This window comes from Sapajus apella, unplaced genomic scaffold (genome assembly GCF_009761245.1).
Source record: "Sapajus apella isolate SASKATOON/1434 unplaced genomic scaffold, GSC_monkey_1.0 scaffold113, whole genome shotgun sequence".
In the NCBI taxonomy this organism is placed as follows: domain Eukaryota; kingdom Metazoa; phylum Chordata; class Mammalia; order Primates; family Cebidae; genus Sapajus; species Sapajus apella.
Genome location: NW_022437053.1, coordinates 4,711,849 through 4,736,585, shown reverse-complemented (window position 1 = coordinate 4,736,585; position 24,737 = coordinate 4,711,849). Strand labels below are relative to the sequence as shown.

The 24,737-nt window shown below is 45.4% G+C and overlaps 1 protein-coding gene across 3 annotated transcripts in view; it reads right to left on the bottom strand.

The window, feature by feature from the left end:
* The window catches only part of GABRG3 (gamma-aminobutyric acid type A receptor subunit gamma3), a 484,848-nt gene that overhangs the window by 152,375 nt on the left and 307,736 nt on the right, over positions 1 to 24,737 (bottom strand). The window lies entirely within an intron of this gene.

The following is a 24,737-nucleotide window of genomic DNA, read 5'->3' as shown; positions in this document are numbered from 1 at the left end:
AGGAGCAGGCGGGAACGACAGTGTCCGAGGGAGGTCAGGCACCTCATCCCAGCCCATCTCAGACCGGGGAGTGCTCCTGAGGTCTTTGAACCGCCACCGTTATCTCTCAGGGATTTTTTCCCCATTGGTGACTCGTGCTGATAAAACCTCCATCTCGTGTAGTCTCATTAAAGCAAGCACACATTCGAAGACGTGTGCTTCTGGTGACCCATGAGTCTCCCAGGCAAAATGCAGGGCTCCGTACCCTCCAGATGGAGAGCGGCTGGTCACCTTTGCCCTGGCGATCTCCAGCACAGGCCGGGTCACGTCGCATTCCACCCACCCCACCAAGTTCTCCCTTCTGTCCACGCTTAGAATCCGATGCCTCAGGCAGAGCGGGGCCACCTGAGAGGGCTCTCATGGCAGATGGACAGCATGTGGGTCTAAGTCTGTTTTCAGGGGCTCCACCGCCAGTGCCCTTGGGGAAGCTTCCGTGTCCTCAGCAGGGCCTGGCCGGCATCGCCTTCCTGTCAGGAGGGTCTAGTGAGTCTCACGGTGTTTGCTTCTCTTCTTGTCGCACTCCTGACCCAGTTCACCGAGGACTGAAAACGTGCCATTCCTGACCCCCGGAGGCTGGGCGAGGGTCCCTCTGTCCCCGAACCTTCACCCAGGGCTTAACGTGTCGTTGGCACTCAAAAACCACCTGTTCCATTGAGGAACCAAGTAGGTTAGTTAAAGAAAAGCAGAAGGAAAACACACAGGGAAATACGTGCATCAGAACGAAATCAGAGAACTTGAGGGTTTTAAAAAGATGTTCAGATCAACTTGGCATGACTTCTCTGGGTTATGTAAGCTTCTGCTTTGAATCTGTCTTACAGCAAGGAAGATGCATGAAAACAGGAGATTTCTACGAAATGTTCAAAAACTCAACATGCCATTTGCCTACAGCAACTTCATGGAAAGGTTTACGCAAACATTTCGACGGGAACGTGTACACTGAGCATGGCAGTCGTGAAGGTGCTTTTCTTTTGCCTTTATGTTCTGTTACGTCCTTAACCATGGGGCTCCACTGCAAATGTTTGTTTCCTTAGCTTCAAATCCGAATTTATAATATCCTGGATGACATATAATCGTACTGTCCATCCTGGCTTTCTTTTTTTTTTTTTTTTTTTTTTTTTGAGACAGAGTTTCGCTCTTGTTACCCAGACTGGAGTGCAATGGCGCAATCTCGGCTCACCGCAACCTCCGCCTCCTGGGTTCAGGCAATTCTCCTGCCCCAGCCTCCTGAGTAGCTGGGACTACAGGCACGCGCCACCATGCCCAGCTGATTTTTTGTATTTTTAGTAGAGACGGAGTTTCACCATGTTGACCAGGATGGTCTCGATCTCTTGACCTCGTGATCCACCCGCCTCGGCCTCCCACAGTGCTGGGATTACAGGCTTGAGCCACCGCGCCCGGCCCTGGCTTTCTTTTATGTTTAACTTGATCACTTTCAAAATAAAGAACTGAATAAATATCTCTCTTCTCATTAAGTTTTAGTCACAGACCATAGTAGAAAATATTAAAATCTGAATAAAATCAAACATGCCATAAAAAGAGGGACATAGAAAAATAAAGGATAAAAGGAATACGTTTCATTTTTAATGACACGGCATTTCAGGCACAGCAGCTTGTGCCTGCAAGGGCGCTGGAGCAGCAGAGACAGGGGCAGGTGTCCCCGCTGTGTGGGGGGCCCCCGTGCCCATGGGCCTCAGGCAGCTCAGCGGCGCTGCATGCAGTCCCAGTGGAAGGGCTGGCGGGGGCCTGAGGCCGGGTGGCCTCTGGAACAACCTGGATGGGGGAAGGGAGAGGCCTCTTTAGGGGTACCCCCCTGTGGTTTTACCCCCAAACTTGTGTCCCTAAAAGGAGCCAGCAGTGCATGGAGCCACCAGCAGGTGTCACCGCGGCTCTGACACGGAGCCTGTGTCTGCCCTGCCGGGTCCTCCCCTCCCCAGGGAAAGCCCAGCTCAGCAGCATCTAGATCCTCCCACCAGGCTGCCCAGGAGAAGCGGGAGAAGTGGCCTCTGCACTGCCAGGGCCCACTGAGCAGGCCCTGCAGGGAGCTTCAGGGTGCTCCAACCAGCAGCTCCCAGGCACACAGCAAACCAGGCCCTCCTACGGTGCTGGGTGCATCTGGAGAAGACAGAGAAACAGAAGGCCTTGCTGTTAGGCGTAACACTCAGCCCACAGGAGGAGCTGGGGTGTGTGTCTGAATGTGGAACGCAGCACAGTTTTTATGCAGTACTTTTTCTGTGCATTCCTTACTGTCTGATCCGTCTCTCATTTATCACTTAGCAGGTGTTTCTACCCAGGGTTCCTTTTTGGATCTTGGTGGAACCTGGCAGGAAGGACAGAATCAAGGGCTTCTGTCAGACCTGCAGGGTGAGGGCAGAGCCTTCTCGTACGTGGGCAAGCTGCGTGTGCCACCCCTAATCTCACACGCGCGACTTACAGACCACGCCACCAGCCCTTCTCTCTGGACTTCCTTCCCGCTCTTGCCTCAGCAGCATTTGCACACGAAAACATTTCTTAGAGCTGGGAAGAAATGCTTCTGATAGAGCAGCCTCCAGGGCAGAATTTGCCGAAGGAAAGAAAATGAATCCGTAATATTCATCCATGATTATCCATAAATCTTGTGTGCTGAAGGACAAAGCCTCGCACATGAAATAGCATTTTTACTTGTAAGAGCAACAAACTAGGGTTGTTTTCAGACTGGGGTGTTGGGTAGCCATTTTCCTGAAAATGAATGGAGTCTGTCACTTCTGGGAAAGCAAGTGGCAGTATTTGTTGCCAAAAGTCGAGATTTCAAGTGGAAATTGGAATTTTGGAAAACTTGTATATACCTTCATGAGTCTGATAGCTTCTCAATATTTAAATACTTTTCTCGTACAGTTGGTAAGGATATTAATAAATGTGGTTTTGTAATATTGTGTCAACATTTGGATAATCAGCATAACTCTGTGAACCAACATTTTCCAATGCCTGCAGTTACAAATTCATGCATGGGTAAAAGAAGCATTTAAAGTTCAAGATACATCAATGCTTTGGAAGGTAGCAAGGTAGATTCCACATTAGAACGAAACGCCAAGAAACTGCTAGTTGTTGAGTTTGCTGTGATGTCAAGGAAGAATATGCGGGATCATCTGAAAAATATAATAAAACGCCACCTCTTTTCAAACTACACCTCCGTCTCAGGCTGAATTTTCTTCACAGAAATTACGTGTCACGACAGATTGAATGTGGAAGCAGATATGAAAATCATCTGTCTTTTATTGAGCCAAACATGAAAGATATTTGCAAAAATCGAAAACATTGTCACTGTCCTTACTAAATTTTCTTTTTGGGTGGGATAATGGAGTTATTTTTATAGAAATGTGTCAGTTACATATGGTTTTTAAATTAATAATACATTTTTTTGTCTCAGTTAAAATTTTTAATAGTGAATAATGATAGAGATAATCCACATACATAAAAGTTTTGGGTGGTGTTCAATGATGTTTAAGAGTCTTGTGCATGACTGAGAGTATTTTTGCAGTATTTGCATGTCGTGGACCAGTGGCTTTATATCTTACACCATGTCGATTTACCCACTTGAACTTCATGGCTGCTAATGTAGATTCCGTTGAGACCCAGTGGATCTTAAGAAATCCACCATCTCACTAGGAATGGTTCCACTGGCAGAATGGGGAGGAAGTGCATGAAGGCTTCTCAGCATTGAGGAAGACAGAATGAAAGGATGGGTGTTAAACACAATGACAGACTCCCTGATCACAAGGGTAATTTTTATATTGGAGTGCATCCCAGTGCACTTTTAGGAGTCTAAAAAGCTGGTAAACTTCCTGCTGTTGGTGATCATTTATTTTTACGACATTTTATTATGAAAATTCCAAACATACAAAAAAGGTTAAAAGGATTTTATAATGAACACTCATTATAGAATGAACATCACCTAGAATCAACATGGTGCAATATTTACTTCTTCGCTTACCTGCAGACATGGGGTTATGTGGCTCTTCCTGTGGTCTAATTGCATGCATCACTCAACCTTATATCAAGAACCCCCTCCCATTTCAACGAAATGCAAATCCTAAGCATTGTGTTCCATGTGGGCAGCCTACTGTTTTCATATGGGCACACCAGGGTTTATTTAGCCTGTTTGTGACTGTTGACTACTCGAGTCAGTTAAACTCTTTACTGATTTGATAAACATCAGAAATGATCTCTTTTTCCTTAACAATGATCCTTTCTTTTCCTTCTTAGACTTAACGGGATTAAATCTAAGAAGCAGAATTCCTCTAGAGTTTCTCCTATATATTGTAGCAAGTTTCATCAACAGCTTTTCCTTTGCAAACTGAGCCCATGTGCAGATGTTGGGGAAAAGGTGGAGATTAGTCTGAAAAGAATAGCCGAAGAACCATGTCAGCTTCTGCCTGATATCCTGCCGTATAGTCAAAGGAATGAATGATGAATGGTGAGGCCCCGTGGGAGAAGCAGCGTTATCCCTGCAATCTCTGATTGGAAGAATGAGAATCAGAGTTGAGAGAGGTCAGCTTCGGTTACGTGGGAAGACCTCCCTCCCTACTCCCTCCCCCACCTCATAGCTTTGTTTTTCTTCCAGGTGACACTGTTTTTTGAAATTGTCATGGAAATCAAAGGTGAAATGTAATTTGTCATAGGACTATAAAGTTCATTATTATTCATATACTTTCTAAATCACTCTTTTTAAAACTGGCGGCTTTATTGAGCTGTAATTCACATACTCTAAAGCTCAGCCTTTAAAAGTAGACAATTCAGTGGGTTTTACTAACAATCTAGTTCCAGACCTATTCCATCACTCTGAAAAGCAACCCTATCTGTGCTTTTAGTTATCGTTCCCCATCCCTAATCTCAACCCCTAGCATTCACTAATATACTTTTTTCTTCCATGAATTTGTCTATTCTAGATATATTTTATATAAGTGGACTCATACAATAGCTGTCCTTCTGTGTCTGGCTTTTTCATTTTGCATAGTTTTCAAGTTTACCTATGTTGTAGCGCCTGTTAGAATTTCCCTCCTTTTTAAGGCTGAATAATATTCATTGTATTTACAGACCACATTCTATTGACCCACTCATTAGCGATAGACACCTGGGTTTGCCCCCCCTTTTCTTATGTTATGAATAATGCTGCTGTGCACATTCATGTATAAGTTTTTGTGTAAATATATGTTTTCATTTACTCCCTGCTGTATACCTAGCATTTGCATTGCTAGATTACATTGTAACTCTGTGCTTTATTGTTTAAGGAATTGCCAAACTGTTTTCCACAGCAAACAGCACCACCTCACATTTCCATTTCTTGTACATAAGCAAAGCACAAGAGTCCTACTTGCTCTTTTTCTTCACCAACACTTGTTATGATGATGTCTTTTGTATTACAGCCATCCTGGTGGGGAGGAAGTGGCATTTCATGTGGTTTTGATTTTACATTTCCCTCATGAGCTATGGTGTTGGGCAGTTTTGCATGTGCTGATTGGTCATTTGTATAACTTCTTTGGAGAAATGTCTATTCAAACGCTTTGCCCATTTTTAAGTAGCTTATGTTTGTTTTTATTGTTGAGCTGCACACTCACGTGCTTTGCTAATTTACAGGAAACAGTTCCATTTGGGATGACAGACTAAAGATCACTAAGCAGCTCCCATCTGGTGGTGCATATTGAGACACACACAGTCTTAGAGATAAACAGGTGTGCTCATCAGAAGACAGCAGAGACAGACCTTTACCTGCCAGCCATGGCCAAATGCCCTGGGTCTTCCTGGCACCACACAACAGAGTTTTGTTGCCCATTCATAATTATTGGCAGAGCTCTCCCCTTCTCAACGACCTTCTGATTAGAACCAGAAAGCACATATCACACAGGTCCGGGCATGAGGAGAGAACTGCCTGACAGCAAATGTTCATTTAAGAATCTTGAAAAAAATCACCCAGCTTTGTACTAAGGATGTGGTGCTGACTTAGCAGCGCAGCCACTGACCTTTGGGAGCTTTGGTCTAGTTAATGAGAACTTCCATAAAACTGTGATAGATACTGAGCTTGTGGGAGCTGAATTATATATCCACTCACATCACAGAAGCTTACAGAAAACCTGCTGTGGAGTTCCTACAGTGGTCTCTCTGGTTGATGGACACAGCTACTGCAACCCACAAAAATCAGAAAATGCATCGACACTTCTTAAATCTCCTCCTGGTGCTTCTCAGTGCAGCTAAGTGCTCCTGCCCTTCCTGGGGCCCCCGGTGAATGCTCAGTTTTCGAGCCCTGCCTCCGCACACAGGCAGTGCCACCCACCCTAGGACTTGGACTGTTAAGGCTGGGGGCGGCTGGTGCCCTGCAGTTCCACAGCCACGTAGGCACGGGGCAAGTCATATTCCACTAAGTGTAGTCAGACTATTGGAGAAGGATTTGCTTTTGTTGATGAGAAATGATTCAGGTTGTCGCAGGCCCTGCACACCACTGAGTTCCACCTACTCTTCTGAGAAGGAGGTACACAGAGATTTGCAGTATTCCCGCGGTGAATAAGGGCACAAATAACAACTCACAAATGCTGTCGGTCTTCTCTGTGTGAGGAGTCGCTCACCATGCTACCTGGGCTTCATAAACTTCATTCTTGTACTATTGTAATTTTTCGGGAAAGGAGACTGTGGCTTAGAAGGTAATTTGCCCAAAGGCATCCAGCTTCTCAGTCGGTGCAAGCCTGGATCTGAGCCAAAGTGACCTGACGGTGCGATCGGCCACCCATCTCATCGAACCCTTCCTCCATCTCCTCTTTCTTCCCTCCTGGGCCCTGGCAGAGCCAGGCATTGCCCCAGGGGCTTGGAGGTGCAGGAGAGACCAGAGCAAACGACTTGTCCTTATGGTGCTCCGCAGGGTGGGAGGAGCAATGAACACGGCAAGTGGACCACGCACAGCATCTCAGAGAAAACGGAGTCCAGGGCTGAGGACGGGGTACTGGTTCACACAGAAGAAGCTGGGAAGGCTGCTCGGATATGGTTACTCTGAAGCCACGATGTGGAGAATGACTGAAAACCATGCACATGCCAGCCAGGCACCACGGCTCACTGTAATCCCAGCACTTTGGGAGCAGAGGCGGGCGGGTCACTTGAGGTCTGGAGTTTGAGACCAGGCTGGCATCGCTACTAAAATTACAAACATTAGCTGGGTATGGTGGTGCACACCATAGTCCCAGCTCCTTGGGAGGCTGAGGCAGGAGAATTGCTTGAACCCCAGAGGCAGGGGCTGCAGTGAGCTGAGATCACACAGAGCGAGACTCCACCTCAAAAAAAAAAAAAAAGAAAAGAAAGAAAGAAAGAAAAATAAAAGAAAAAGAAAACTATGCACATATCAGCGGGAGGAGGATCCACCGGTGTAAGAGGAGAGCTGCTGCAGGGCGCCTGCCCAGCGAGTATGGGAGACACGGGTGCCCTGGGGCCGAGCCCAGGCAGGAGGCAGCAGAGTGGCTAGGCAGGTACAGGGAAGCCTGGGGCCACGCTCAGGACCAGCCTTATGCTCCCGGGGAGGTGCAGCTTGGCTGCAGGGACACAGCTGACCAGTGTGGCTGCTCTGATGAGAACAGCGTGTAGGCGCCCGGGTGAGGGCAAGTGAGAACTGCCAGGGCCCCAACAAAGACAGTGAGAGAGGGGAGGAAAAACATCAAGGACAATTCTCAGCTCTGCAAAGGAGGAGTTTTGTGTAATAAATGGGAAAAGAACATGAAGGAACACAGAATCCGGGAGGTTTGTAGATGTCACACTTCAAATACCCGATGGACTCCCAACCATCAAACCATCCGCTCCGTCTCAATGGCTCTTCATCAGCAATCGTGATGTTAAATAAGAAAATGCAGACAGCAGTTGCTCACCCTGCAAGCATGTGCTGGGGACCCCCGAGTTAGGTGTTGCTAACCCCGCGCCCCGCGCTGCACCCTCCGCCGTGTCTCCCCTGCGCCTGTGTGGACCGTAGGGTGTTGGGGAAGACACGGAGCTCCTTTCTCAAGCTCAATCCTCGGAACCCATGGCCAAGCCCGGTCTCACCCAAGGGTTTGGCATGTGACTGCTGCCTTGGGCAGAAGGCTTCTTGGCCTGCGTCCCCGGGCAGTGTGGGGTGGCGTGAGCACCTGTCCCGTAGGTCGGACAGAACAGCAACTGAACAGCAGGCGGCCCCACAGTTCCGTGTCAGACACACTCACTGTCCCCTGGTGTTCTCCTTCCAAGGGCTCAATTCTCGAATATTTTTACTACTAATTAGAAGACTATCAATCTGCTTGGCTCACCCTGGATTTACATCTTGTGGGATTTCCTGGGTTATTTTTCTAAGCTTCAGCTAAATAAAAAAGAGAAATTGGCAGAGATTCCATTCCACCACCCTTTGAAGTATGCAAGGGATAAATGCGCGCTCCCTGAGGCCTCTCCCTCTCACTGCGGGTCTGCATTTATGCTGTGACAGTGATCACGAGACAGAGATTAACTGAGTGGTCTGGCAGAATCCCTACATGCCACGCAGTCTTAAAAGGATCCAGGATACACAAACACACACACCATATACACACACACCCCATACATACACCATACACACAAACACCATACACGCACAAACATATGCACACCACACACACACACACGACACACACACAAATGCAGTTACACACCATACACATACATCACAGACAACACCATACATGCACACACACACCATACACACACATACCATACATACACCATACACACATGCCATATACAACATGACACACACACACACACCACACACACACAAATGCATTCACACCCCATACACATATACACCATACACACACACCATACACACACACGAACACACTATACACACACCATACACACACAATACACATACACCATACACACACCATAAATACACACCACACACACACCAACTCACACCAACACATACCATACATGCATATACACGTGCACTCACACACCATATACACACAAACACACCATACACATACACAACATTCACAAGGACAAACACCTGGCTATCTGGCTTGGTTCCCTTATCACGGTTTGCATTATTATGTGTTAGGATATTACCTGCACTTAATCATTGGAAAGAGACAAAGCACAGTGGTTAACAGAATGAGTTTGGAGCTCGTTTTAGAACCTTGGCTACACCCTTATGACTCACATAACCTTGAACAAGCTACTTATGTACCTTGAACCTCAGTATCCCTATCGGAAAAAATGAAGAGAATAATAGTCCTATCACATTGGGTTGTTTTAAGGGCTAAATTAATTCATCAATACACGAAGATAGCACTTAAAACTCTATCACACTAGTAGGTGCTCAATGAACGCTAGCTGCTGTTCTTAACTCCTAGTTAGCCTGCCTCTCTTGACCCTGTTTGGTCCTTGAAGGCGAAGACCAAGCAGCTTGATCCCTTCATTGCACCAACCTGAGATTCCTACTGCTTCCAATAATGAATGGAGCATACAACACCACTTTCAGTCAGCAATCTTTGGTTTCAAGCTTTAATGACACCTGCCTTTGAAAACCCCCGCTCTTAAACATCAGCTGTGACTGAAGTGGCACATGAAAACACTTCTGGTGTCAGCTCTAAAATGAAAAAAGCTTGAAAGTCGTCACACCCATCCTTACAAAGAGAAAAAGCTGCACTAAATGAAAAGCAATGACTTTTCTTGAACCTATCAGAGCACTGCAACCAGAGAGCAAACGCCCCTTCTCCCTGCCACCAAAATCTGTAGAGGCAGGTTAATAGAGAGTCACAGCAGGTATCTGTTTACCTGGAGCAGGAGCTCAGGAGTCATAAGCTGGTCACAAGTTGGTAGGAACTGAAATAATCATTCTGATGAATAGCGGCAGCTAAGTGTGAAGTGGCATGAAACTGAGAAGCTTTTGGGGGGACTCCTACCTCAGGGGGTCCCCCAACACTTTCCTGAGCTTCACCTCAAGGAATCCTACAAGCTTCTCAAAGTGAAAATGCAAGAAAGATTCCATATTTTCTTTGGCAGAGCTATCTTAAAATTAATCATTGTGAAATATGCCAGAGCATTTGCCATAAAAATGACCTACTCTAGCAGAGAAAGATCTTACCAGAGACTTATGCTCCCCAGTCAAGCCTCCTCTAAGCTTCCTGTTTCACGTAAGGGAGTGGGCACAGTAAGTAGGGATTAGGGCTTCCAGGAAATAGACTGGGGGGCACTGTAGCTGGGAAAGGGAACAGGAGTAAGGGAGGAAAACCTACGCCACTAAAGAAAGTTCTAAAGGCCACAGTCCAGGAGGACAGCTCCACTTAAAGACCAGGGTGCAACTGTGAGATTACAGAACAGTCCCCCATTGCCTCCACCTAAACTACCGCAGCAACAGAGCTCCAGGGTAGTAAAGTGGATTAATGCAGAAAGCGCTGCAAGATGCAGACGCTATGTGAGGAGAAGTCCCTAGGGAAGCCCAGAGTCAAAAGAAGAGACAAACACAAGAATGCTGGAGGGATTTTAAGCCTCTGGCACCTAAAGCTACAGTAGACATTAGCCACAGCCCAATTCCTAGTCAGACTAACGTGAATTCTCATCCTAATGGCCTATTTACCTCACAGTGTGTCTAGTTTTAAAAAATCTATAAGGCATGCCAGAAAGAGAAAAATAAACAACAGAATAAACAAACAAAAACCTCAATGTAAAGACACACAGCAATCATTAGAGCCACATTCCTATATGCCACAGACATTGGAACTATCAGACAACAAATTAAAATTACTGTGATTAATATGTCAAGGGTTCTAATGGAAACAGTAAATAGCACGCAAGAAAACTTAGATAATATAAACAGAGAGCTGGAAATAAGAAGGAAATGATATAAATAAAAAACACTGTAACAGAAATGATGAATGGCCTTGGGCAGGGGCTCATCAGTAGAACTGACACAGCTAAGGAAAGAACGGTGAGCATAAAAACAGGTCAATCGAAAACAGCATTAAAAAAAAAAAAGCAAGACTGGAACATCCGTGAACCATGGGACTACTACAAAAGGTGTAACACACACAACTGAAATATCAGAAGAGGGAGAGAAAAGCAGAAACATATTCCAAGTATAAAAATAATGGCCAAGAACCTTCCAAAATTAATGACAGACACAAAACTATAAAACAGGAAGCCCAGAGAACACCAAGATTAAAATAAATAAAGAGACAAACATAAAATACCATTAAAAAGATCAGTTTGGCATCCCATATGCACACTGCAGGAAGCCAAAACTGTCGATTTTGGAAAAAGTTGGGGAATGAAGGGTGTAAATTTTAACATTTGAGAAAGAGGAACAAGAATTCAAATATAATTCTCTGCAGAAATCATGCAAAAGGAGTAAGTGAAATATTTAAAATGCTGAAAGAAAGAATAAAACTCCAGACTAGAATTCAACATTCAGATAAGTTATCCTTCAAAAGTGAAAGTTTCTTTCTTTCTTCCTTTTTTTTTTTTTTTTACGATGGAGTCTCACTGTCACCGAGGCTGAAGTGCAGTGGTGCAATCTTGGCTCACTGAAATCACCTCTTAGGTTCCAAGTGATTCTCCTGTCTCAGCGTCCAGCATAGCTGGGACTACTGTGTGCACCACCACACCCTGCTAATTTTTGTATTTTTAGTAGAGACGGGTTTTCACCATGTTGGCCAGGCTGGTCTTGAACTCCTGACCTGGGATGATCCACCCACCTCGGCCTCCCAAAGTGCTGGGGTTACAGGCATGAGCCCCAGTGCCCAGCCAAGAGTTTCTCATAAAAACAAAAACTAAGGGAATTTGTCAAGGGCAGACTTGTCCTGAAAGAAATGTTAAAACAATTTAATCAGGCAGAAGAAAAGTGGTATGGCAGAAACTCAGATCTACGTAAAGAAAAAAGAGATACAAGAGAAAGTACAAAGGAAATAAAATGTTGCATTTGTTCTTTTTTCATTTTTAGAAAGGATAACTTTGTAAAGTAATGACGATAACAGTGTGATTATAACACATGGATCAGTAAAATAAAGGGCAGCAATGTTGCAGAATACCGCATAAAATAATTAAGGATTCTCTATACAGGTTTCTGTACTGCATGAGAAGCAGGATCATATGATCTGCAAGAAGGCTTTGCTTTGTCAAAACTGTAAAGTGTGAACTTTAAAGCAACTACTAATATTTTTATAAGAAGTACAATTGATGTGCTAAGAGAGAAACTGAAAAGGAATCATATAAAATTCTCCATTAAAATCAGAAAACGTTAAAAAACGGAGAGGAAAACAAAGAACAAATGCAAGCAACAGATTAACATCTAAATATGGTAGATATTAATCCAGCTATGTTAATAATCACTTTAAATGTAAGTGCTTTAAATATGCCAAGTAAAAAAGATTGTCAGGGTAGATTCAAATCTTAAAAAGCCCCAACCATATGGTGTCTAAAGAAACTCACTTTAAACATAAAGACTCAGGCAGGTTAAAACTAAAAGAATGGAGAAATATATACCATGCTAACACTAATCAAAAATAAGTTAGAATAGCTGTCTTAATTTCAGACAAAGCGCACATCAGGACAAGGCAGTTTTTCCAGAACAGATAGTGGCCTTACTCAATAACAGAGGTGTTAATTCTCTGAGAAGACAAAATAATCCTCATCGTGCATGTACCTAACAAGAGAACATTAAAAGACACGAGGTAAAACTGGAATGAAAGAGAAATATAGATATCCACTGCTACAGTTAGGCTTAAACACTCCTCCAGGTAAATATAAAAATTTACTCAGTTAATAAATGGCAGAGACAAGACTCAAATATAAATTTTAAAAAACTGTTCATCAACTGGCAATTTCCCAATTAGTTAGTCAACCTACAATCAGAAAGAAGCATACTCATTTGTGGTTTGGTATGCAAATTTCTTAATTTTTATAGAATTTTGTACAATGATCAAAATAACTTTATTATAAAAATCACGTATCCTTATAAAGGTTCGCAGTATTTAATTTAGCCAAACTGAGACTATTTCAGATACGAATTTCCATACAATATCAACATTTTACTATGAGACTTTAATGAAGCTTCTTTAGAAAGACTAGTCAACAGAATAGAATAAGCTCACCTACACACTAAATAGCAAAAAGCATTTGTATTGACCTTCATCACCTGCATCATGTCTACAGAAGCAAACATAAAAACAGGCCACCCCCTCACAGTGCTAAGGTATTAAGATAATCAAGGAAATCCCTCTTCTAAGCCAGGCCCGGGCCTTGGCCCCAGTGTCTCTGATACCCCACATACGCTAATAAAAGAAAGGGTGTGGGGTCAGAATAAGCCTAACTGGGGGAAAATGCACGCTGCTCCTCGCTCCCCAAACCCCTTAGAACAGAGCACATTACTTCTAGATGGGGACTGAGACGCTGCCTTCGCTGGTTTCTCTGGAAATACAGCCTCGCACACAAGCTAAGTCCTCCCTTTCATGCAAGCACTGTCCTCAAAGCCACAGTCTCCGCCTTGCTGACATGGCTCCAACACAAGGGGTGAAAATGCATAAACTGGCCGGATTTTTTCCAGATCCTGATCATCCAAAGAAAGGAAAGGTGGCTAGAAGTAGAGCAGGCGTTCCGTCTGGCACATTCACACATTACCAAGTCCTCTGTTCACGCGCCCATTAAAAAGAAGAACTGTGCTGTTTGGCTCTATTCCAGGATAATCACAGCCAGTCAAGAATGTGCCTCATCTGTGCCTTTTTTTATTTTGTTTATTTCCTTTTCTTTGAGAGGCGGCTTTAGAATTAGTTGATGTACTGCATTCTGAATAGGTAACAGCACACATTCTTGTTAATGAGCTAACCACCCACTTAGTTAAATTCCATTTCCCAAACGAAGCATTACATGAGTTGCATCATTCTAAGCTATTAATGCCGATGATTTACCTCAGCCACCTACACAGATAAATATCTATTAAGCACCTACGGTGATCAAAGCATTGAGGAGCACACAGAAGACAAGTCCAAATTTTTTGGAAAATATTGATTGAGTGCACGGAAACAGCAACTTATGATCAAAATACATTGACAGGCTTTCTTCCCAATTACAGTAAGGCCGCAGTGGCCCAGCAGGGAAAACTATTTGGCTTCCAGGTTTCTTATTCCTATCATTTCACGCTGTCAAGCTGGCAAGAAAGCACAGGTCTATCTAACACACTCCTGGCTCAAGACTGAGGCACTGCAGGGCCAGTCACAGGAACTTCTGCAGGCCACAGCGGTCTTGCCCTGCTAAAGCAGCTCCATCAGCTGCCACGTGGCGCGAGGTGCCAGCTCCCAGTCTCTGCCTTCCTGTTTCGAAATGTGGATGGTCACATGAGCCTGAGGTACTGAGCACTGAGGCACTGAGCACTAAGGCACTGAGCACTGAGGTACTGAGCACTAAGGCACTGAGCAGTACCACCCGCGAGCCCCTGCGAAGGGCAGGCAAGCTTTATTCAAGGAGGAAAATGTCAAGCTTCAGAGTAGACAGGGTCTTGGAGACAGTTTTGGTAGCAAGCGTGTTCTGAGAGCTACTTTACTATGTCTTATTGTCGCTTGCTGAGTGCAGCCCCTTGGCATTGCCCAGGTGATCCTGAAACCAGCCCTGCCCCTTGTGCTTTAAGCTCTGAGAAGAATGGGCAAGAACGTGAAGCTTCTCAAGTGCTCAGACTGGGAGGCAGGAGCAACGCTCAGCAGCCAGGAGGCCCTGGTCCAGGTGGAACCAAAGGAGTCAGGACCCAGGAGGCAGCCTCCCTGCCTCGGTTCATGGGGCAGATCAAAGACAAAGCACAGGGAAAGAGAACTCCAGGAAACCCTAGTGTGATTTAATAAGCTGTTTCCTAATAACGTCCACAATGCTCTGATGAAGAATGCTCCAGCTTCCCCACTCAAAGAGGCGTCTTTCCCTTCCCTTAGGAATCCCCTGAGAACCTGCGAACCCTCTGGAAGGCCTGCGGGAACGGAAGAGGCAGCACGGTCCTGTCTGGCATGTGGGTCCACGCTTTTCACTCCGTTATTGAGAAGGCAGTGGCCAGCAGATGATGGAGAATGCTGTGGAGGGGTGATATGCTAGAAGCAGCCCAGGACACAGGCTGGTGTAGCGGAGAGAACCCTGCACCTGGCACACGAGAGGTGAGTTCACACTGCGCTCGGCTTCACACTCGCGGTGTGGCCCTGCAGCAGCTTTTGACTTCTTTCCCTAGGACTTGGTTTTTGCATCCGTAAAAGGAGATTGGTAGGTGGGGACCGGGATCAGAATGTGCTTCCCTGAAGATCAGCAGGAAACACGTGCACAGAAGAGGGGTCCTCGCCTGTAATCCCAGCACTTTGGGAGGCCGAGGCGGGTGGATCACGAGGTCAGGAGATCGAGACCAGCCTGGCCAACATGGTGAAACCCCGTCTCTACGAAAATACAAAAATTAGCTGGGTGTGGCAGCACACACCTGTAATCCCAGCTACTCGGGAGGCTGAGGCAGGAGAATTGCTGGAACCCGGGAGGCCGAGGTTGCAGTGAGCCGAGATCACACCACTGCACTCCAGCCTGCTGACAGAGCCAGACTCCGTCTCATAAGAAAAGAGGGATCCTCACTGCTCTCTGGCCATGGCCTGTGTCAGCCCGGCAGGAAAGGAGGATGTGGCCTTTGACCTGGCAGTGGCGGCCTGAGCTTCCCTCACTGACACTCATCCCTCTTTAAGATTAATTGCCTGGGGAGAATGGAACACTGTCTCTGAAAACTCCGAGCCAGGCAACAGCCTCAGACACCTCTGACAGCCCTGCCACAGCACTGATATTTTCCTAATAATTTTTCTGGCTGTAATACGGTTGCAGCCAACACAGTTGTCAGAGATAAACTGCACCATCTATTTTTCTGTTTTCATCCCAAATGGCGAGCCAGGGCAGGGCGTGCTACGGCCATGTGCGTCTCAAAGCCCGTGGCCTGAGTGTCTTTTGGCTCTGACTGACCTCCGCCAATAACGGCAACAATAGTGGTGACAATAACCCCAAGCCCCTTTCGGGCATGATGTATTGATCCCAGGGCGCAGACTTGCTGCCCATTCTGCTCCACTCAAAGCCTTTGCCTCTGTGTGATGATGCAGACGACCTCACCTCTTCCCGCTTGACTCCCTCAGTTGCAAAGGGTGCTCAGGAAAACAGGGACTTCAAAGTCAAGGTAAGGATGCAATAGGCTGATGGGCTGAATGTACCTACGGAAGGGTGCGGGCTGCACATTCCAGCACATTCCAGTACGTTCCAGCATGTTCCAGCACATTCCAGCACTGAGCTCTCTGCAGGTCAGGTGCCCCCATGGGGCCGAGCCAGGGCTTCCCTGATACTCAGCTTGGTTCAAGCTTGATTTTTAGTTTTTTAACGTTTTCTAAACTATTTTAGTGAATACATGCATCATAAACTACAACGAAAACACAGAGCAGCTTGAGGTTAGCTGTTTTACCCTCCATCACCAAATAATGCTAACTATGAAGACTTTGAGTAGGAACAAAAAGAAAAAAATACTTAAAAAGGCAAATAACATTTTTATCAGAAAAATGTAACCCACCATTAAATGTCTTCTCCTACACCACTGCACTGATACAATTAATTCTGGGAAGCCACATCTAAAAACAAGAAAAAGCGAAAATCCTGAACTACACAGTAAATACTCAGGAGGGTTGTTGACCTGGCTAGCTCTTCAGTAGTTTAAAGAGGCTTTCATGCCTCTGAAGTCTCAGCACAGTGTCCCAGCCATCTTGCCCTTCTTTCCCTCCAAAACACACCCTAAAACAAAGGCTTGCATCATTGAGTCTCTGTTCTTAAAAAATCGCTTTCAAAAAGCAAATACTGCACAAAAGCACATAACGGAACCATGAAAGACGCAGCACAGGGCTCTTTTCTTCCCGGCAAGGTTGTCCTTGCTTTCCACGTTTCTTTCGTATACTCTCCAGGGTTTGTCTGCCCCACGAGCAAGACAGCCCTTTTGGATTACACTGCATGAAAAACAGAAAATGTCTGACTGCTATAAACCAAGGAGGCGATACCCATGTGATCAGAATTACAATTGTTGCTGAAGCTTTCGTTCCATTTTTATTGACTTCAGTTTTTTCTTTATGCAAGATGTAAGAAACATGAAGGTTTTCTGACCTTGTTATTTTTGCAGAATTTGCCTTTGATAGACTGAACGTCTCAATAATGCCAAGAACTCTCAGTGGCTCCCTCAAGTCCTCTGTACTATGGAGAGGAGAGCGTGGATCATACTCCTTGTTGCATTTTTAACTCAACAGAGAGCGTGGTATTTGGAAGCAATCTTTGCACAGACAAGGTGCATTGCTGGGTAGATTATTCAAAATGGAGAAGTAAGAAACCCAGTATGGAAAGGCTGATGGCTGAGGGAGTCTGGCTGCTTTCTCCGCCCTTGAAGACCTGGCCTGTGAAGAGTGTGTCCACCACAACTGCGCTTTCTTTCCCTTGGGAACTCCAGAGGCCACGGAGAAACTGTGCTATTGTCCCTCACACCGGCTTCTGCCACGTAGCCACAACACTCCCGTGGTTGAGTGCTTTCTGGGATAACTCAGTGGGAATCTACCACATCTGCACCTGGAGTCCCTTCCATTGTTTTGTAACTTGCTGTCATTCCCACCTTGCAGATGGGGAGAGGGAGGTTTAGAGAGATGAAGAAGATTCCCTGACTCAAGAGGAGGGGCGAACTGCTGTGTGATGGAATCTGAGAGAGGCTGAAAGTCACCCTCACCGTTCACCTCACCGTTCGCCTTCCTGCCCCAGTGCCCCATCCCTCAAGCATCGGCTGTGGGATCCTTGAGAAAGGGGCACAATGCCTCCAGGTGCCTGGTTACAAGGCAGGAAGGGTCGCCTGAGTGGAGTGAGAGGCTGTGACCTTCCAAGCCAGAGTCCTCAGAAGTTAGCCTCTCTTATCAATGCTGTGATCATGTTCTTAACCTCTCTGGACAAATCACATCATCTAAAGCTGGAATAAAATAACCCACTTTAAAGACTGGGCAGAAGGAGCAGTGCCATCCTGTGCACCAGTGGTTTGCCCTCTATACTGAGTTTCCACCAAAGTGAGGATGTCAGTTACTGGGAGTCGAGGGGGGCAGGTGGGTGGAAAGTGATTCCAAATCCCTGCTGTTTCACTGTCATGTCAGCAGGAATGCAGAGCTAGCCTGAATACCTGCATCCAGCAGCCTCCCATGCCACAAGGTGTGCAAGTCTATAGAATGGGAAGCAAGGACAGGGAGGGGTGGGAGAAGGCAAGGGGCGGAGCGTATGGGGCAAGCAAAGCAGGAGATGACAAAAGTCCACCTCACCTGTGGCAGAGGTCTGCCTCGGGTGGTCCCTGATGGGGAGCCTGGTTCCCAGGGCCATAGATGGATTCTCATGCACAGGTCCAGGCTACTGGACTCCCACCTGCCTGCCAGACGTGCCACAGAGCTCCCTCTAGCTGCTTCCGGAGTTTGTGGGTTCAAGAGGATGCTTGGGCATTTAGGACCTTGAAGTCCTCACATCTGGTAGGCTGGGGCCCTGGGAACCTTCCTCACATGGGAAGGTGGGCTCCTTTTGGATGTCCAGACCTCTTACCTCTATATGAGAGGACACGGGACGTCTGCGGACACCTTTCAGAACCTGCCATGTAGAGATTAACTCCTCCAACTAGGAGACAGGGCTCCCGGAGCGGTGTGTTCCTTTTCTGCCACAGTGAAAGGCGCCCGGGAAGGCCCCACCTGTTGGGGCGCTGCACCTAGCAGCGGCCTGCCTCATTTGTGCACTTGGGCAGCAGGCGCAAGACAAGGAGATGTTGACCCGGCTTATTTGAACACACGCACACCAGATACAAAGCATTTGGAGGAGGCAAGAGTGCTCGGTTCTCTCCCCAGGTCACATCAACAAGGGTTTACGACGAAATACAGCTGGCTGCACTGTACACACTCTGCAGATAGGAAGAAGGACATATTGGTGCCTCCTGAAAATACACGTTTGCTGGTTTGTCTGTGCCTCCGCATGGCCAGCGAATACTGCAAAGCCCGACAGCAACACAGATAAATGCAGCTGTCCGGTCTAGGTCAGGCACCTTGCTGTCCGGAGCGGGCAAAACTGGCCACAGAAAGCATATGGCACCGGGCTGGGGTGCTGAGCACCTCTCAAGGAGCAAGCTTCTCCTGTGACGCAGGGAGACTCTTTCCCCAGCCAACACTTGACACAGACCTGTGGCTTGGAAAGATGAGAGTGCCGTGAACCTGTGCCTGAATCAAACTCGGCAGCAGTGAACCTAACCTCGGGGCCCCAGAACAAACTCAATGGGGGCTGGATCATCTTACATCAGTTTCCATTGCCCTTTGGTTTTCTGGCATCTCCTCATATCAAATATGTTAAAAAAAAAATAAGCAGAACGGGTGCCCGGGGTGGGGGGCATCGCTGCAGGGGGAAGGAGCAACCAAGGCTCTTTCCAGCACATTCCTGGTTAACAGCACATCCACAAGGACTGTGGTGACGAATAGCTTCTAGGACACCAGCATCAAAAGCAACAGGTGATGCGGACGTGTGTTTTCCTTCCTGAGGCGGACAGGGCTTGTTCTCAGACTGGCCCCACTCAAGGGCAGCCTGCAGCACTGACCCCATGTTCCCGACCAGCTCGGGCATGTGAATTAACAGCAGAATCTCCCTCGAGGAGGAGCCGAACAGCGACAAACAAATGACTAGAATTTCTTGGCTTAAGACTCCCCTCGCTCCATATTTAGTGCTGAATTATCTGCTAGCAGCGTCTATTAGTAACAGTCCTAGTTGACTCGGAGAACACCACAGCCAACATTGCGCTCGAAGGTATTTTCCTCCCTTCTCCACGTGTGTTCCAGCAGGGAGGGCACAGGCAGGGCTTTAGAGAAGCCTGAGTGATTTGGAGCTTTTTGAATCACGAGGCTTATTTGTGTGTGTGTGAGATTTACTTTATGCCCATACAAAAACATGCATATTTGCATAGATTGTATGGCTTTTTTTTTTAGGTTAGTCAAGACATCTCATAGTTGGATTTCAAATCTGGAACTGAGAGACTAGAGAGCACAGGACATGTATCAAGAAAGGTGCCAGAAATAAACACGGAGAAAAAAATGGGAAAAGGGGAATCAAGAACATGACTGATACTAAACAAAACCGAGGGCCTTGACGACGTGCAGCTCGTGCGAGGGCCTCTGCGCGGGTCTCAGACTCTGCTTTCCAACAGCACGGTGGCATGGAGCTGCAGCAGGCGACAGAGCCTGGAACGTGGCTAGTCCACACTGAAGCGTGCTGCCATAACACGCACACTGGTGTCCACGACTCTGCATAAAAATATCCCAGGCGATCTTAGCACAATAGCTCATCGATAATTTTTCGTATTGATCGCATGGCAAAATGATAATATTCTGGATAGACTGTTTGAATAAAATGTACTAGTAAAATTAACTCCACCTCTTTCTGTTTTCTTTTTTAAATGCAACTCCTAGAAAATCTAAAATTACATTGGTGACTTGCATTGTATTTTGAACAGACAGCTCTGTTTTAAGAAATACTGTAAAAGCATACAAGAAGTGTTCATTTGTAAATGAAGACATTTAGAAATGAGCAGACCATGATGCTACTCAGGGAATAAGAGGAAAGTGTCTGTAAGTTTGAAAGAGACGTAGAACAGAGGAAAACCAACACAGATCACCTTGGGGAGTATTGTCATTTGAATAACACTTAGTATTTCAGTTCAAGAACCCAAGATGCTTTTCCACTTATTTAGGTCTTCCTTCATTTTCAGTAACGAAAGACAGTTAACAACTCGACCTTAGCCCTCTCTTCCTGCTTATTTTGAGACTGTTAGATAAATGGTATCCCACACATGTAACCTTTGGAAACACATTCTTCACTCAGCTTCAAATGCTGTTGCCCATCAGGTTGTTGCATATATGAGTACTTTGTTCATTTTTCTTGGTGAGTAGTATTCCATTTTGAGGAGGTACCAACAGTTTGCTTAACCCTTAACCACTGAAGGACATGAGGTTCTTTCTGGTTTGAGGCTGTTAAGAATAATGCTACTATGAATATTTATAGACAGACTTTTGTGTCAACGTAACTGTTCATTCCTCCGACATAAATGCCCAAGCTTGCAATCACTAGGTCACGTGGTAAGTGCAGTTTTAGTTCTAAAAGAAACTTCTGTACACTTTCCACAGTGACTGTGTTATTCCACATTCCCACCAGCAGTGCAGCCAGGTTTTCCACATCCTTGCCAGGATTTCATGTGCCCCTTGCTGTTTATGTACCCATTCTAATAGGTATGCAGTGGTAGGTTACTGTGGTTTTAATTCACATTTACTCTTAATCATAGCTGATGATGCCGAACAGCTGTTCACATGCTACATGTCATGTATCAAATGTTATCGCCTCACCTCTCCGCATATATTGGAAAATCTTACATCCTTGTCACTGAGAGGATCTGCTTCTGCTGCTCAGAGAGCCAGAACCACCCTAAGAGTTGCTCCTCATTCTAAGGAGAACTTTAAATCTTACTGTACGTTTTGGGCAGTTTTCCTAACTTTTATTTGTATGATAGTGGATATAACTATTTGTTCAACTTTGTTATTATAAAATGATTAAGTGGAAAAATACAGCTTCTGAGTGTACTGTATTGAAAAATACCACGACATTGCAACGTAGCTGTTCACAGAAGGGACACCACTTCCCTTCAGCTGCTTATTGGTATTAGGATCGGCCTCTCCTGAAAAGGACACCCATAATGTGGAAACAGGTATCAAACTGATTCAGATGCAACTACCCTCCCTCACTCCAAAGGACCAGTGAATGTTTTCGTTAGAACAGTGTTATTCTTCTCATGGATGAAAAGTGGATCCTATACATATGAATTTATGCTATACACATAAAGGGGTTCAAAAACTTATATTTTAAAGCACTGTTTTATATGTTGGAAATCCAAGATTCTTTTATTTGACAATATGGCTGTATCGGAACATTGTCATTTATGATTGCAATAGATTCCTAATTGATTTCTTTACCTCCAATGTTTTTTTACTAGACTTTAAAAATGAAGCAGGATCAGGTTCACAGGAAAACTAAGCAGAAAGTACAGAGTTCCCAAGAACTCCTTTCCCCCATAACAGCCACCCCAGCTATCCACATCCTCCATGTGGGAAGTAGAAAATTCCTTTTTAAAGTTTCCTTTCTTGTTAAAGAATAAGCGTGCTAATAACTTTGTTAAGCCCTATCCTATGCAGCTGTTAGACACGCCATGCTTACACGCACATAGAACACTCTATGTCCTTGTACCTTAACCAAGATATCTGTGCTGGACATGCTCACAGGCATGTCCCAGCTCGCCGTTGCTTTTACCTGTTTAGAAAAGTTTAAGTTGTCAGCCAATCGGGTTTTAGTTTAGATTGTGAGGTCTGGCTCCAGCCAACAGAGAACAGACACACAGTAAGGACGACCCCAAATGCGTAAGGAATAATTTGTGTGTTTTCCTTTGTTCATTGTGCTCTCATGGCACGATGGCTAGCCAGCATACCCTTTCTGCAGTCTAGGAAGTAAAAATTACGTAGCTGAAATATCCTTTGTCTCAGTGCTCATTTTTCCTTGTGACACCAAGAATCTATTTCCAACACCCCACCAGAGTGGTCCACTTCTTACCATCAATGAACCTACACCGACACATCATTATCACCCAAAGTCCTAGCGTTCATTCTTAGGGTTGTACATTCCATGGGTTTGGACAAATAGTCTGACATTACAGAATCATATAGAATAGTCTCGCTGTCCTAAAAATCCTCCCTCTGCCCACAGCCCCGGGCAACCACTGACTTTTCTATCGTTTCCACAGTTTTGCCTTTTCCAGATGTCATAGAGTTGAAATCACAGAGTATGCAGCCTTTTCGGATTGGTTTCTTTTGCTAAGTAAATACGCATTCAAGTTTCCTCCATGTCTCTTCACGGCGTGGTAGCTCCTTTCTTTGCAGTGCTGAATAATATTCCATCACATGAATGTGACATGGTTTATCCATTCTACCAAAGGACATCTTGGTTGCTTCCAAATTTTGGCAATTATGAATAAAGCTGCTATAAATACCTGCATGCAGGTTTCTGTGTGTATGTTAAGTTTTAATTCATTTGGGTAAAGGCCAAGAAGTGCAACGTCTGGATCGCATAGTTCCAGTATGTCTAACTCTGTATGAGACCACCCAGCTGTCTTCCAAAGGGACGGTGACACTGTGCCTTCCCCAGCGGTGAGTGAGGGTTCCTGCTGCCCCACATCCTCGCTGCATTTACGGGTGCCAGTGCTTCCGGTTTTGCCATCCCAATAGGTATATAACCGTCTACATTCAGTTTCACTCCTATAAGATCTTTCATACCACTGCTAAACATAAATTTGATACTGCCATGCCCCGATTTTCAGATATAATAACTTTCTTTTGCTCATGCACTGAAAGTGCCACTTTCTGACACTATATGCGACTGTCCACCCCCTGGCTCCTACATTCACTCTGACCAGCCATCATACCACGACACACCAGAAACGGGAAGAGAAGTGATTTTGGTCTCACAAACCATTTGTACTGCTATGCCAGGTTTCTTCCTAGTCCTTTATGCTCATTGCCAACTAATTCAGAAACGCATTCACTTTCAGGTACTTCCCTGAGAAATATGTGTGAAATGTCTTTTAAGAGTTTACATTATTTAATTTCTATAAAAAAACTTTTAAAAACAATTTACACAAGTGCTTTCCTTTCTGGCAGTATTAGGTAAGCCCATGTGCAGACAATCCCCTCCTGGACTGAGCACGTAAAAGACTCTGTAAATGATTTAAACACAATTTTACAGTGACACAGAACGAGGGCGGCGATTAGAGAAAGAGAGAAGGCTCCAGTGAGAACACGTGCCCGGTGTGCAGGGCTGCGCTGGTCTCTGCGGACCGGGACCTGGGCCTCCACGTGCCCGGTGTGCAGGGCTGCGCTGGTCTCTGTGGACCGGGACTGGGCCTCCACGGGCCCCACACGTGCACGAGCAGAAGCAAAAGTGAACTAAGGGACGAATGTATGGCACAGCCCATCTGAAGGTTCAGGGAAAGATCCATAATGCTCAGCGAAGAAAGCCACAGAAACTTCTACATGAGATTTCATCAGATTCGTTTGTTTCACACGCAATTTTAAAGAAAGCCAACACAATGAACGGGGTTCTTATAAATCACACATAAATACTTGTGATTAATTCACTTCAAATGCCCCATCGTAAATGCATTCAGATATCTTTCCATTTTGATTTTTACTTAAAAATTTTATAAATCGATTTGATATTCCTTTATATGTACTCATATTTAGTAGTAGATGTCTTTAAAAACTTGCAAAGGATTACTTGTTAACTGTGATATCTATCATAAATCCAATGTTGGAATAGGAAATACTATGAAACATTAAATCATCTTACAGTGGTTCAATGAGACAAATATAAGTAAAATTGAAGAAAAATTTGCATCTTTCTATTTAGTAGACAAATTGCCTTGCTTTAAGACAATGTTAAATTGGCCAGGAACAGCGGCTCATGCCTGTAATCCCAGCACTTTGGGAGGCTGAGGTGGGTGGATCACCTGAGGTCAGGAGTTTGAGATCAGCCTGACCAACTCCACCAAAAATACAAAAATTAGCTGGGCA